A 15,278-nucleotide genomic window follows, 5' to 3' on the forward strand; every position below is an offset into this window, starting at 1 on the left:
TCATGCATCTTGTTAGTTGCATATTCCCGACTGCCTGGCACACAGCATGTATGTGATACAAATTTGTAGGATAAATGAATAGAGACATTGCTGCTCCCCTTGTGGGCCAGACTCCCCATCTCCCACAGGAGCAAGTGTCTCGTTACTCCTTCAATTTTCTTGTATTGACCTAGAATTTCTCCTTCATGTTGTCCCCCAGTGTGTAAGGAAGAGAAAGCCTCCTTTCCTGGCCACTTTCACACGTCAGTCCTTCTCAGATCTCTATCAGATACTCCCTCTTCCTCTGTGAAAGTCTTCTGTCATCCTGCAGTAATACCCTGGACTTCCAGATCAAGCTGGAAGACAAAAAAAAAAAAAAAAAAAGAATAAGGAGAATGAATAAGAAACAGAAATATAAGTGATGAATGTGAGAAATACTCATAATCCAAACATCACTCTTTAGAAAGGCTGCCTGCCAAGGGCTCAGAAAATTGAAAAAGGACTGGGGAAGACTCTCTGAGGAAGAAACAAGATCCTACTGCTCCCTGGCTGAGTGAGCAGAACAGAGAGCTCTTAAAGGTGGCACTCCCTGGGGACATTCAGTGACCCTTGCTGGGAACATGATGGCTTGACATGCAGGAAGACTAGGAGGTGCTCTGATCCCTGTATAGCTTAAAAGTGTGGAAACGGGCCAACGTGTCATCTCTGTGAGAGCAAGGGTGGTATGGTAAGGTGAACAAAAACAGATCAGTGCAAACAAACCTAAACACACATCCCTGTGAAACCAAGCACCTGACGAAACCAAGCACACGTCATTCATACAAAAGGACCATAACAACATAAGTCAGGGAGAGAGGAATGAGCTGAGTGCAGAAAAGAGCCACCTCCACAGCAGGATGCTGGTGGGAAATAGATGGAAATAATTAAGTGTCCTTGCTCGGTTCCAGAGGTGTCTCCACTTCTGTCCTTTCACAAAGCACTAGAGCAAGAAGAACAAACCCACTGAGGGATGAGCAATCACAGGACAAGAAATAGTATCAGAGACACTCCCCATACACAGACCTAAAGAAAAATGTGACAAAAAATGCAAAGGAACAATACAAACCAAAAAATAACTCCAATACAGGTATAATTTATGATCAAATAATTCTCCATTGAAGAAAAGAGGTCAAAGAAGAAAAAAATAAACCTGAAGAGAAGATAGCACTTTCGAGAAGCCGGCAAAAGTGAGTGGGAAGGATTTAATAAAGAAATAAAATATAAAAGGTAAAACCGAAAGTGATGTTAGAAGCAGGAAAAGAAAAGTGACCTCTGGTGAAGACAGTCGGGGTTGAGTTTTCTGCAGGACTGTGGACTGCGTACACTGAAAACCCCTCCTGCTGCGAAACACTAGGTGCTAAATAAATTACCACACATACACTCTCAAATGTACTGCTGAACACACAAGAAAGGAAGGCACATCATTAGGAGCCAAAAAAAAAGCTGGGGGGAAACAGAACAGTAGAAAACACAGGATCTGGGACGGGACCGCCTGGGAGGCAGATGCCAATACCAGAACCAGCATTCTGTGGAAAGAGGTAGACTAGAAGGCCTGGTTACACATAGTCTAGGGAAGAACAGGAAACAGAATTTGGGGGCATATTACAAAGGGATTTTGATTTTTATCCTGCACATGAAGAACAGCCATAAAAGGTGGTGGCACAAACTTGGGGGGTCTGACCAGCAGAGGGGCTCTATCTTCAGTGAAAGAAAAGTCTGGGAAAAGCACTCTCGGTCAGGTTTAAGAAATTGTTTTCTATTCCTAATTACTAAGATATTTTAATTTTGCTTAAAAAACTTTTAATTTCATAGAATTTTTTTCTGCATTGAGAAAATCAGTTTTCCTCCTTTATCTTCATATTAATGAAAGCTAAAAGTGGTAACTAAGCAAGGTCTACAAAGTTGAAAATAAATTTTATTCCAACTTCAAGTTCCTTTAGTGGATCCTGCAGTACCTCTCTGGGACCTCCTTCTGGGGCTGATGGACCCGTCCCTCACCATTCAGATTATAAATTGCTGGCAGTTCTGCTACAAGCCTCATTGGGAACTGCCCTCAACCCTAGGCAACTGCTTTGTCCAAGGTCACGTTCCCTCCTCCAGGGCAGTCCAAATCCAAGGACTGATGCAAGGATACAAAGACCCAGCCTTGTTGCCTCAATTGAGGACAACTATGAAGGGCCAGCCCAGCTCTAGAGCCCTCAGAATACCTGTGTGACCACTGCAGTGTGGGTCAGCCTCCACACTTGCCCAGATATCTTCCTTACCTCCTAACAGGTTCATCTAGTGTTCCGTCCTTCTGCATGATTCTGCATCTGCTCTGGTTTGAATATGGTTTGTCCCTCTCATCACCCAAATTCACACAAGAATTTCATCCATAAATTTTATGTTCATAGAATTAAGAAGCTGGAACCAATTATGATGTTTAGAGGTGGTACCTCTGAGGAGTAGTTGGGTTTAGATAAAGTCACTAGGGTGGAGCCCCCACAACCAAGTCCTGGGGGCTTTATAAGAGGAGAGCATAGACACATGTAAACACGCACTCTCTGTCTTTTGCCATGTGACACTCTATGCTACCTCGTGACTCTCACAGTGAGTAAGCCATAACCAGATAAAGCCCTTGGACCTTATACCTCCATAATTATGGGCCAGAATAAACATTTTTTTCTTTATAAAGGAGCCTGCCTCAGTTTATAGTAACAAAAACCAGACTGATACACCATCTCAGAGCCTGTTCACAGAGATCCCAGTCTAAGACAATGCTGTTCATGTGGAAGTACAACAGACAGATGTTTTTAAGCATGAAAAAATTTGCAATAAATAACCATGAAGAATAAAAATTCCTTGTAAAAGAAATCCAAAAATAAAAATAATTTACAATCCCAGCCTGCAGAGATAATCATTGTCAAAAAGGAGGGTTATATCTTTCTATGCATGTAAAATGTGTTCCACACATTATTGTATGAAATTGGGTCATACTACACCCATTCTTCTGCAATTACTTTGACTCTAAAATGTTTATAGAGATATTCTATTTTCTTAGGTGCTCCATAGAACCCCACCATATGATTGTGCACCATAACTTACTTAAGCACTCACTCACTCACTCATGGTGTGTGCATTCTTTCCAATTTTTAAAATTTCTAATAATGCTGTTATGGGTGTATTAGGTACACGCCTTAGTGCACCTTTTTGAGTACCTCAGAGGAATCTATTACTAGGAGGGGTCTGAGGTCCCACTGCCTGGTGAGTCTCCTTTCATAATGGCTCCTCTGTGATTCTCTGTGCCCAGCATCCACTTCCTCTGCTCCCATTCCAAGCTATACCGTCCCTTCCCTGGACTACTGCAGCAGCCTCTTGGCTAGGCTCACTGGCTTCAGTTTTCTTTTAACTTTGTCTAAGATTTATCTTGGCTTCAGAATTAACTTTGAAGAACTTTTCAGCTAAAAACCTCCAATGGCTGCTCTTTATTTGCAGGATAAAATCAAAATCCTTTGTAATATGGCCCCAAATTCTGTTTCCTGTTCCTTCCCTAGACTATATGTAACTCTGAGCTCAAACTCATCACAAGCTTCCAAGTACCCATTTCTTTGTATATAACTGCAGCTTACAATGTCTAATTTTTTTTTCTTTTTGCAAAATCTAAGCCCCATTAACTGTTACTTTCATTGTGCAGCTGACTTCCTCTCTACAATTTTCTTGTCACAAGGACCTGCTAGCTCATCTAAGCCACTTGAGGGTCCCTTTACCCTCTAGGCTCCACATGTGTTGCCTACAATGTCTCCCCCAACTCACCTGCTGACCTTGACCATACAGGTGAGAGTTCAATGTGGTACCCTCCAGGAAACCTCCCCTGTGTGGCCCTAGCTGGCCCCTTTTCTTTGCACATGCTCTAGTAGCACATTAAATTTTTCCTTCATAACACCAAGTATAATTAGACGAAACAACTGACTACATAATTACTAATCACTAATTTTTCCTCACAAGGAATATAAACTCCGTGATTGCAAAAACCCACCTTATCTCCTTTCTGTTCCATTTTCAAGCAGGCTACTCACCAGAAGCTGAAAAACAATAGAGACTGTTCCTATGTTTCCTTTACCCAGCTTTCCTACACATTCATGTAAGGAAGGTGGCACCACCTTACATAGCTATGGTCCATTTTCAAAACCAAAAAATGGGCACTGATATAATACTATTAACTAAACTATACAGACCATGTTCTGATTTCACTAGTTTTTAAATGCACTCACTTTTTCAGGGGAGGAAGAAACTGACTGTACAGTGAGATTTTATCAGATACATTTGGGTACCCAGGGCCATGAAGAATATACAGAGGCATGCCATTACCACAAGGAAACTCCCCATCTGCCCCAGTACAGTTCCAAGCTCCCCTCCAGCCCTAACCTCTGGCAACAGTTGATTTGTTCTCCATCCATGCAATTTAGTCATTTTGAGAACATCATATAAATGTAGCTTTTCTCAGTGATTTATTAAACCTGGCTTACATTTGTTTAGTCTCTAAAATATATGGGCCAGGGACTTCACAAGGAAAATCCTCCCTGAGAATCACAACTACCTTGAGGTAGTTCCTCAATAATAGCTACTATTATTTTTCTGGTATTACAGATGAAGAAACTTTGGAGAATTTAAATTACTTTTCAGTGTCCAAAAGTTAATGTAGTCAAGCCAGAATGTGAGGCCAGATTGTGGGACAACAGGATCGAAGCTTTTAACCACTTAAAAAATTTTTGCACATAGTGGGTACTAGATACTTTTTAAATTTTTTTTTGAAACTGGTGTTTATTTTCTGTAAATTTTCCCATTATGCTTAATAAATGTCTGCAGAAAAGCTCAACAGCTCAACACCACTCAGTGGGAGCTGCAGCCCAGTCTTAAGTGGCTGGCTGGGTATTCCAGCCTTCAGTAGGCACTGATGGCTAGGCAGAGAGGGCACCTGTGTACCTTCAGAACAGTCTGCAACCTCAGGTTGAGCAGCAGTGAACTCAGGAGCTGGAGCAGTCATCCACCCTAAAATTCCTCCCTGGTCACAGCTTTTTCAGCAGCAGCCTGCTCTTCCTTTTCAGTCTCTTCAGGATATCCGCAGAAATAGAGCTCAGGCATGACCTCCCATGGAAGTTCACCGGAAATGGTGCCACGCATACACAGAACTTCTCGGGCCAGCATCCACATCAGACCCACAGAATGAGCTCCCCTGTTGTTGCTCAGAATGGCAATGTCCACGTAGCACAGGGGAGAGTCTGTGTTACACAGAGCCATGGTAGACAGATTGACACAAGATGCTTCTATAAGAGGCTGGTGTTCAGCCCTGGGATCAGTAACCACCGGAAGACATGGCTCCCGGAAGGCTGCCTGGATCTGGCTAGTGAAGGTTCCAGGAGTGAAGCAGCCAGCAAAAGGAGTGGCTCCAGTGGCAGCAGCAAACTTCAGTACAGCCCACTGGCCAGTATTCCTAGAGGATATGACACTGACATCAGTAGGGTTTTTGATGGCAATAATGGCATGAGCTGCCATCCAGAAGATGCTAATCCTAGGTCCTCTTCAGATTTATGATGCAGATGCCATCACATTTTCTTTTGTAGATATATTGTTCCATCTGGAAATCAAGGTTAGTGCCACCTAAGTGGGTTCTTGTTGCAAGGAATTTGAGGATCTCCTCCTTTGTCTGCAGCATATTAAGGGCTCCAGACACTGTGAAAGTTTCCCTTTAAGTTACAACCGGAATCAAGAACAATGGACTGCTCCTGGGGAGTGGGGATGGGGTGGGGGGGTGTTATTAGATATTTTTGAATGGATTAATAATTGGGTGAGTGAATATATTAAATGCCAGAGACCATTTCATGGCTAATTTGTGGGCCCATGGAAAAGCTTGCATTAAGTAGCAATGTTAACAATTTTTATTGAGCAAATGTGGCTAATCAATGTGATTAATCATTCTAGAAAAAAAAGGAAAAGAAAAAGTATGATATATGGGGAAAAACTGTAAAACTGCTCTTCTGGATCAAACACCTATGACAGCAGCATGGAATGCAGACAACTTTGGAGAATCCTTTCTTGTCTTGCTAGAAATAAGCACACTCGGGGAATCTTAAGCATGTCAGTAAGGACTGTCTGACAAGACACACATTATCTCTAGAAAGGTCACAGCCACAGGATAGAAAAGCAATACTGATTTAGAATATTTGTTGGTCCTAATATTTGAGTTTGCCTTGCACCTTGGATCCATACACTGACCTGCCCGAGAAGGTCAGCTTGTATGGACAGGTGTAATTATGGTTTGAGTCTAGTCCATCCCCACCAAAACTCACGTGAAGCATGGTCCCCAATGAAACAATGCTGAGAGATGTTTGAGCCTTTAAGAGGGATTAATGATTAATGCTCTTCCCATAGAAATGAGTCCTAGCTCTTGCAGTCCTGGGTTGGCTGCCAGGAGGGTGGGTTGTTATACAGCAAGCTGGTACTTCCCCTTAGTCTCTCTCTTCCACATACATCTACTTTCCCTTTCCACTTTTTCCACTATGACGTGAGCTGCCATGAGGCCCTTCCCAGAAACCAACCAAATGCCAGTGCCATCTTGTTGAGCTTCCAGAACTGTGAGCTAGATAACCTTCTTATTTATGACGTTCCCAGACTCAGATATTTTGTTCTGTTAATACAAAACAGACTAAGATAGGTGCCTACGACCAGTCCTCTGGATTTGTGGATGGAGTCCCCAGAGGTTATTCCCTGTGTTGTCCTTGGGTCTATAGGCTGACACCTTGCCAATCATGCCATGTTCCTCTAGTTCTGTTTTTTCTTGGTTTTGGTGTTTTCTTTCTCTCCAGGAGACAAATTGCCTGAGGCTAGCCTCTGGTGTAACAGTCTTCTTCGATGAAGAGAGATGTTGGAAGGTTTACTGCACAGCCTAGAAAGCATCCTGGTTAGTAAGGTGCTGTGAAAGGGTAGACTGTGGAGAAATGAAGCCCAAAGGAGGAAAAGACAGTTCACTTTGTGGTCATCCATCAAGCTGCAGACACAGGGGCTGAGAAACTTGAAGATATACCACTGCTATAAAGAATAAATCAGGGCTGGGGATGTGGCTCAAGTGGTAGCGTGCTCGCCTAGCATACGTGAGGCACTGGGTTTGATTCTCAGCACCACATTAAAAAAAATAAAATAAAGATATTGTGTCCACTAAAACTAAAAAATAAACATTAAAAAAAAGAATAAATCAGAGGTAGTTGTGATTCAAATGGAAAACTACAAAGATTACAATCAACTGCACACGGAATGAAAAGGCAATCAGACACTCCAGAAAGACCCAGGGTGGTGCACTGGTTTCAATGGGTACAAAGGAAACAGTTCTCTTTCACTTAGGTTAACCCTGGTATATGTGATGCAACTGTTAGAGTTAAGATGACTTCTGTAATTGAGATGTTGATACAAGGAATATGTGCAGTAAGAAGCACAGGTGAACTTATTCTTGATATTAGACATGGAGTGGAAAGGGGTCAAGGAATTACCATCTAGCTTCATGATGGAATAAATGCCCTGAGTTATTTTCCTAATACAAAAAAAAAATCATGTACATTTGGAAATCTAAAAACATTCTTTCTTTAAAACATATGAGTCAAATGTGAAATCATAATGGACTCCATAAAACATTTAGCAATAAACATGGAAAATACAAACCTTGTCAGATATAATTAGTATGTTAACTGAGGAAGTTTACAGGTTTTCATACTTACATTAGAAAACAAGAAACAGCAAAAATTAATAAGTGGTTAATACATCTTTTGAAAAGCAGCCAAAAAACTGAAGAAATAGAAACAAGCATAGAAGACAGAATTGATGAAAAAATGCCCAGAAGTTCGAATTTTTTGGAGATCACAGATTAATTCTGCAAGAGTGGTAAAGTAAAGAAGAGAGAGAGGAAAAATAAATACAAATAAGCAATATTAGGAAGGAGGAAATTCCTACAGGTAACCTGAGAACAAAAACATAAAAAAAACTTATAAACAAGTTTGACATTAATTTACAATCTGATGAAATAAAATTTTTATTCAGAAAACACTGCTCATTAAAACTGACTCAAGGAGAAATACAAAATCCAAATAGCCTCATAATTATGAGATCAAATTAGAGGTTAAAAATCTTCCCAGAGTGTGTATGCTAGACACAATAGTCATTTTTACCAAACATTCAAAGAAAAGATGATTCCAATCTTTTACCCAACTTTTCCAGTGGATAAAAAGAAGGGACTATGTCCCATGGCACTTTATGAGGCTGGTACAATAATGATGTAATAATAGAAAGGAACATGATAAGAAAGGAAATCATCATTCACAAACATGTGCAAAAATCCTAAACAAAATCTTTTAAAACATATACCCATCAATGTTTATAAAATGCACTGTATCAGGAGCAAGTGAATTTTATCCCAAGGATGCAAAACTGCTTTAATATTAGAAAACCATATGTAACTTACTACACTGATAAAAATAAAAGGAGAAAAATTTTATTACCTCCACAAGGGCAGAAAAAAATCTGATAAAATTTGGCAATCATTCATGATGACAATTCTGGTAAGCAAGAAATACAAGTCCTTGCTACAGGATAAGGCTGGCTGGAATCTTACAGACTGAGGTGACCTCACACATTGGTAAGTTGGCATTTTGTCACAGCAGGTGGTTGGGGAAATGTCACCCTAAATGATCTCTTACAAATGTGAATCAGGAGCCATGTACAGAAATGTTCAGGGCAAGGTTGCCTATAACAGGCAAAAACCCGGAAACAAGCCCAATATTTATCAAGAGTAGCACAGATAATAAATTTCCCTGGTGAAAATTCTAAAGACTGGTAAGATCTTCTGAAAAAATTCTAAGATTTTTAAAAATTTAGTCTTCTCTACAAATCTGGATTGTCATGTTTAAGTCCATTACTGATTTTCATTATAAAATAAAATATGTATTGCCAGGCACAGTGGCACATGCCTATGATCCCAGCTACTTGGGAGGCTAAGGCAGGAATACTGTTAAGTTCAAGGCAAGCCTGGGCAACTTAGTGAGGAGATTCTGTCTCAAAAAAAATGAATAAATAAAAAGGGCTGGGATGTAGCTCAGGGGTACAGCACCCTGGATTTAATCCCTAGTATGAGAGAGAGAGAGAGAGAGAGAGAGAGAGAGAGAGAGAGAGAAAGAGAGAGACGGGGGGGGGGGGAGGGGGAGGAGGAGGAAGAGGAGGAGGAGGAGAAGGGGGGGAACATTCATCACCTCCAAAGTTCCCAGGAAATCTAAGTTAGAAAGTGCTGGTGAGAAAGACGGGTAGAGCAGACCTGTTCCTAATTTATGCTGTAAAATCCTATTTGCTTATTATTTTTCTCTCTGAACCTTTTCTTAAAACTAAATCTTTTCTCCTGACTTTGATTTGTGAACAACTCAAATTCCTTCTATGACTTTGAATGTGTTACCACATCCTTGGAATTTCAAGAACCTGAATTTTCTGGCCTCTTGAAGGAGTATTTGCAATGGGGCAATATCACACTACACCCACAGATACTGTCATCTAACAATATTCTCTGTGGCTTTAGGCCAACAGAAGTAAACTGGCCTTCTTTGACTATGTGTCATGTGTCACTTTTGTTGACCTTCAAAATAACCCAGGTAATTTGTACTTTTCTGCTCACATTTCAATACCAAGGTTTTGACAGTAGGAAGTCCTGAATCCACAATTAGAACCCAGATCTGCGTGTCTCCAGATCTGGTGCTCTTTGGACTGTATCTGGCTGTCTTAAGTCTCTCACAAGGGAGATCTACTGATGAAGTGATCATCTTAGCAATAAATAACTGACTCCACTTTTATGAGTTCAAAGTTAGATCCATTTTAAATTGAATTCCACACCAAAATAAATGAACAAGACTTCTTTTACACTCTGTCAAGTGGTAATAAATAAAATAATTAAACAGATACCCATAAACCTCAAACAAAGCTATTTTAACTCATCAGTTAGCATCAATATTTTTGCTTTAAAAAAAAAACTATATGGACCTTGTGTCTATCATAAAATCATTTAATAATCGCATGCCTATGTATTGCTCTTTTTTTTTAATAAAAGGGGACTATAGTCTAGTTACAGATACAATTACATTGTCACAAATATCCACAGGGTGGCTCTAAGTATATAATAGAGATCCAACTAATGACAACCAGAATATAAAGTTACCATCTGAGAATAAAATTAAGAAAAATCTAATTTAATAGAATCTAATGAAAGTTAATTAGATTATCCTTTTGCAGCGCATACTATGTTAGAAGACTGTGTCAATGAGTGCCTACATTCAGTGACTCAGGTATAATATCAGAATGACAGAATACCACTGACCTGAACACTACAGTAACAGTGAAAGGTAAAGTCTACTCAAATGAATTACAATCTTCCCAAGAAAGGTTCGTTGACAGGAGAAATGGGATCATAATGGTGAGTAGCCTTATAGGTACTGAAGGGCAAGAATACGTCTCTAACTTTATACAGATGAGGGTCCCTTGGTCACTGAGGAAAGCATTCTGGTCTACCTAGCAAGTCAATCCTTCAATACAAAAAGATATATCCAACTCTAGTTTTGATCACCCATCATTAAAATCATTCAATTATCACTCCTTGCCTTGATTTCAAGTTCACCCAGTAATCTCCTGGCATCCTTCTGGCTTTTTCAAAGTTATTTTGCCTGTGGAGGGAGCTTGGGCAGATTTTAGTCTACCTGAATATTTTTTTTCCTCCTCATAAATGACTTATCCTTCTGATTTAAATTTTAGAATGTAATTACTTAATCGGTATGAGTTAACTGACCGAAAGAAGAATTATCTTAACAAAGACTGAAAAAACCAAGTGTTTAGATTTTGGTCCTGGACTGCAGGACATTTGAGTTCTTGTCCTAGCATACCAGAACATCCCCAGAGGAATGCCTTCAAATGCTCTGGAGATAGGACAGAAGGAGGAAGGATAAGGCTTTCTGTTTTGTTGCTTTCAAATTATATACAAACTAGGAAAATATGCCACACCCCGTACAAGAGTGTACAATGGCAATTTGTGTACATAGTTAGCAACAAGAAAAACTATGGAGACACTGATGTATTGTTTCATGGTATCATTCATATCAAGAACATTTTGTTTCTTTTTTCTCTAAGTGATTTGCCCTTTAATTTAGGACACGAACATTCCTAATTGGGAATGCTTTTGCAAATATGAATGTTTATTTATTTTCCAAATATAAGTAGTTGTCTGAGGGCTTTCCTAATATGTTTTGTGGGTTTTGCTTGTTATAAAAGTGATAAATCTACTGTGGGAATTTGTGTGGATTTTTGTTTTTGCCTTTAAATCTTCTCTCTGATGACCTACACTGTATACCAAAGCGAAAGGCGTCAGCAAGCAAATGTTCATCACTGGAACCAAAATGGCTCAAAGATGCATATGTGCAACCCAACTGTCAGCAGTCTGTCTGCCTGGCAGCACTTTGAACTTTTCCCCCTTGGCATTTGATGCACCCTGAATTCGTTGTCAACTGCTTACTTAGGGTCCCTTTAGAACTGCTGATCCATTATGAGATTTTTTTGTTTGTTTGTTTTGGTTTGGTTTTTTGTGACAGACGAGCCCTTCTTGTCAATTGAGACAGGAGGTTTTACCAGACTAATTACTCTGAGGATCAGCAAGCAGTTCAGGAAGGTACCAGGTTAGGGAGAGACATCTGCTTTGATGCTGATCTATGAAAGATGCCAGGGAACCCAAAGAGAACCAATGTCATGTGGGTGAGTTTTTTTCCCCTAAAGCTTTTTCTTCTTTTTCCTCCCTTCTTATGCTTGAGACTCTTTAAGGACAAATGCTGTTCATCCAACATTCCTGAACAGGTCCATTATGACTTCCTGTCACCTAATGCCTCTTGGTTATGTAAGATCCCCTTCTAGGGTCAGCAAAGTCACATGATAATGGTTAATAGGGTGACAAGCACTCAATATATGTTAACTGAATTCACTAGAAGGTCTATCAAAGGTTTCTGCATCTTTCTGGTTTTCCTCCCCTTTTCAGATAAAAAGGTTAAGAAAGTTGCACTGTTTTGCTTACATCATGATATAGAAAATACCCAAACAGGCAAGATTATTTATAGGAGGCCTTTGATGAATAACACCAAGGCCCAGGATGCTGTGATGTTTTCTGATTAACTGACCTGACTTACGCCACCTCAAGTCCTTGTTGAAAATGGGTGGAGGTATAAATTACAAATTTAAAAAGAAAAGCAGATTTGGCTGAACACTCACTCTTGATTAAGGAGAACAAAATAACTTTCAGGAATTCTTAGTAAAATATTTTACTGACTAGGCATAATTCATTTGTTAGGATATTCCTGCCCACGTGGAATGTCCTGGATCATTTCTTGCCAAACACATTCTTTTGCAATTGTGTAGCTACAAACTATGTCTTCTTGGAAGTCCAGAGACAATTTATAGATTATACTGGATGCATTTAGCAATCTTTTTTTAATGTAGCTAATTCTACTGATAAAACCTTATTTGCTCATATTAAAAAGAAGTATAATGAGTAAATATGCAGAAGCTTATGCGACTGTTAAGATGAAAAGACAAAGTGGGAAGAATTTTCTTTTCTTATCAAAACCTGTACTTTACAGAAATAAACTGGTCTGTAAAACTATCAAGCACTGGACCCCACAGTGTGAAAAAAAAATTATCAGAGAGAAACAACAAAAAGCACACATGAACTTAGTCTTCTGTGAAACATCAAGGAGACACATAAAGCATTGATTTTTGTTTTAGAATCTGTGCAATTCCCTTTTCTTTTTTTTATACTTTCTCCTAAATTAGAAATTTTGGTCGGCTCAGGCTGTATGTATATAGCTCAAATTCTATGAAGTGCATGATGAAAAGCAAAGTTAGGCTTGGTTTGTCAGAAAGTTTGGAATCGTTGCTGGAATAGTTCCTAAAAGTAAGCACTTCATTAGTCTGTGTCGGGGTTCAAATCCTCCTCAATCTACTAGCCTCAGGTACTAGCTGCATGACCTCAGGCATGCAAGCTGTGAAATGGGAGCCTGTCTTCTCTGTACATTGAGGTAAGAATAATGGAAACTCCTACCTAACGGGGCTCCGAGGACCAAATAAATCATTTGAGGAAAACCCTTAGCATGTTGCCTGGCTCACAGCACACATGCAGTAGAAGTAAGCTGTTTCTTGGTTTTTCGGGCTCTTAGAGTTGTTTGTGGGTTTTGGCACTGTGGAAAGGGAGGTGGTGAGAAGTCTCATGAAATACAAGTGGGGCTGCTCATTCACAGGCTGTAGGCAAACCTGAGGGAAGAGCAAAAGCCTCTGGGTGTGAGGGGTCCCTAAATATTCAGACGTGAGTAACTGTCCCAATAAACCTGGGACTGACTTTGTTGCCCTAATCCTAATTTAATTTAGCTGCAGCCCCCTAGGCATTTGCCTGCTCACATCATCCTTTCTGGCCATGGGTGCACCCAGGCTTCTGTTTAGTTATCTGTGCTTATGAAGAAGAAATCTTCTTTTTTGTTGTTGTTGATTTTTAAGGCAAACAAAGGGGCGAGGGGACCCTCCTTAAGATCAAGTGGTGAGGTGGTAAATCCTCTCTAGTCATGCTTTTTAACTTGGGTACATCACCGATCCATATTTTGGATTCTTCCTTATTTTATGTCTCTCTTCCATCTCCTCCCAGTGAACAATGAACAAGGTATCAGAGAACTCAGAAAAGCACAAAAGCAGATTAAGCCTGAGGGGCTGCTTCTGGTTCCCTCTGTGACACAGGTCTCTTCATTGTCCTCATGTCGCCCTAAACTTCACCAGCACAGCCCAACCTACCAAATAAACAGACATTCTCTAGAGGGAAACTGCACAAATTGGCTCTTCAGAGGTGTTTAGGAGAGAGCGAACTGGTTTAGCAGGCTACATATGAATGATGGCTACACTCTGTCCTCACCGTCTCCCATCTCATCTTCCCACCTGAGTTTCTGGCACACTCATAACTACACCTCAGCAAAGACATGATGAATGAAAATCCTATCAAGACTGGCCATTTGTGGTAAAATAAGCAAATCATTAACATGGTAATAACATGGGTCCAACAACAGTTAATAAATCTTGTGTAGCTCCTTCTTTTGGGGAGAAAATGTTTTTATATCCAGCTGATGTAACATAACACTCTTTGATCCAGCCAAAGCAGGTAAGAGTTACCTCAAAACACCCATGGGGACTTTTGTAATTTCAGGAACAAATTGTTTCTTCTATATAGAAAACAATACTCAGGATCTAAGGAAAGAAAGGGATGACAGAAAGGGATAATGTAAGGAGGGAGATATGTAGACAGGAAAAAATGATACATCTTTTCTTTGGTTCCCAAGAGAAGGACATATGCAAGACTTTGTTATAGGACAAGAACCATGTTTGTTTTATAATATATACCCATTACTAACGTTACTGAAGATTACTTCTAACATCTTGAGATCAAGTTTCAAATACATGTGAATAAAACTATACAAAAATGTATCTTCATTTTCTGAGATATTTTGTGATTTTTTTTGCTCAGTAAGAGTGAGATCTCTGTGAAATGATATAGGAGTATAATACTTTTCTATAATTTCTAGGGAGACAGAAATTGAAAGAAGATTTTACTCCTTGAACCCAGTTATCTGTGTTTCTAAGACAGTGGTCTAAAACAAAAGTCACCTCTGATAAATTTGTAGGAAGTTTCAGAAATCAAACATAAGCCATTTAGTCAATTGCCTAAGAGATCTGATTTTCTCTTAATAGTTTATGATAATACTGGCAAGAATGCACTGAACATGGTATTGGAAGAGAATGAATGGAAAAAATAGTCCTTTATTTACTACAACAGAAAATGCTCATGATTAGCTGATCAGCATTTTTCATATCAATATGAATAAAAAATGAATTACCTAAAATCCTACTAGCTTTTACTTACTTTATATTCCACTGTAATTCTCAAAATGTGTTACTTATAATAGGTTTTAAACTCCTGGTTCTGTTTGGGCAGCAATATGCCCAGCCCTAAGGATAAATCATTAGTTTAAGCTCTCATGGTAACCTCCCTTCCTGCTGCTTCCACCTGCTTGTCTGGCCTCTCATCAAGTTGTTTCTAGCCACATGATGGTTCTAAGCACTAAGACCTAAGGGGAAATCTGCAATTGGAGCTTCTGGAATGATGCATTTGCCTGAGGAAGAGACAAATA

At 39.6% G+C, this 15,278-nt stretch overlaps 1 protein-coding gene and 1 pseudogene across 2 annotated transcripts in view; both read right to left on the minus strand.

The window, feature by feature from the left end:
- Aig1 (androgen induced 1) overlaps positions 1-15,278 on the minus strand; it is a 234,759-nt gene that overhangs the window by 158,466 nt on the left and 61,015 nt on the right. The window lies entirely within an intron of this gene.
- LOC143401642 (small ribosomal subunit protein uS2 pseudogene) lies at positions 4,878-6,353 on the minus strand (annotated as a pseudogene).

The sequence above is a fragment of the Callospermophilus lateralis genome, chromosome 6 (genome assembly GCF_048772815.1).
Source record: "Callospermophilus lateralis isolate mCalLat2 chromosome 6, mCalLat2.hap1, whole genome shotgun sequence".
NCBI classification, from domain to species: Eukaryota; Metazoa; Chordata; class Mammalia; order Rodentia; family Sciuridae; genus Callospermophilus; species Callospermophilus lateralis.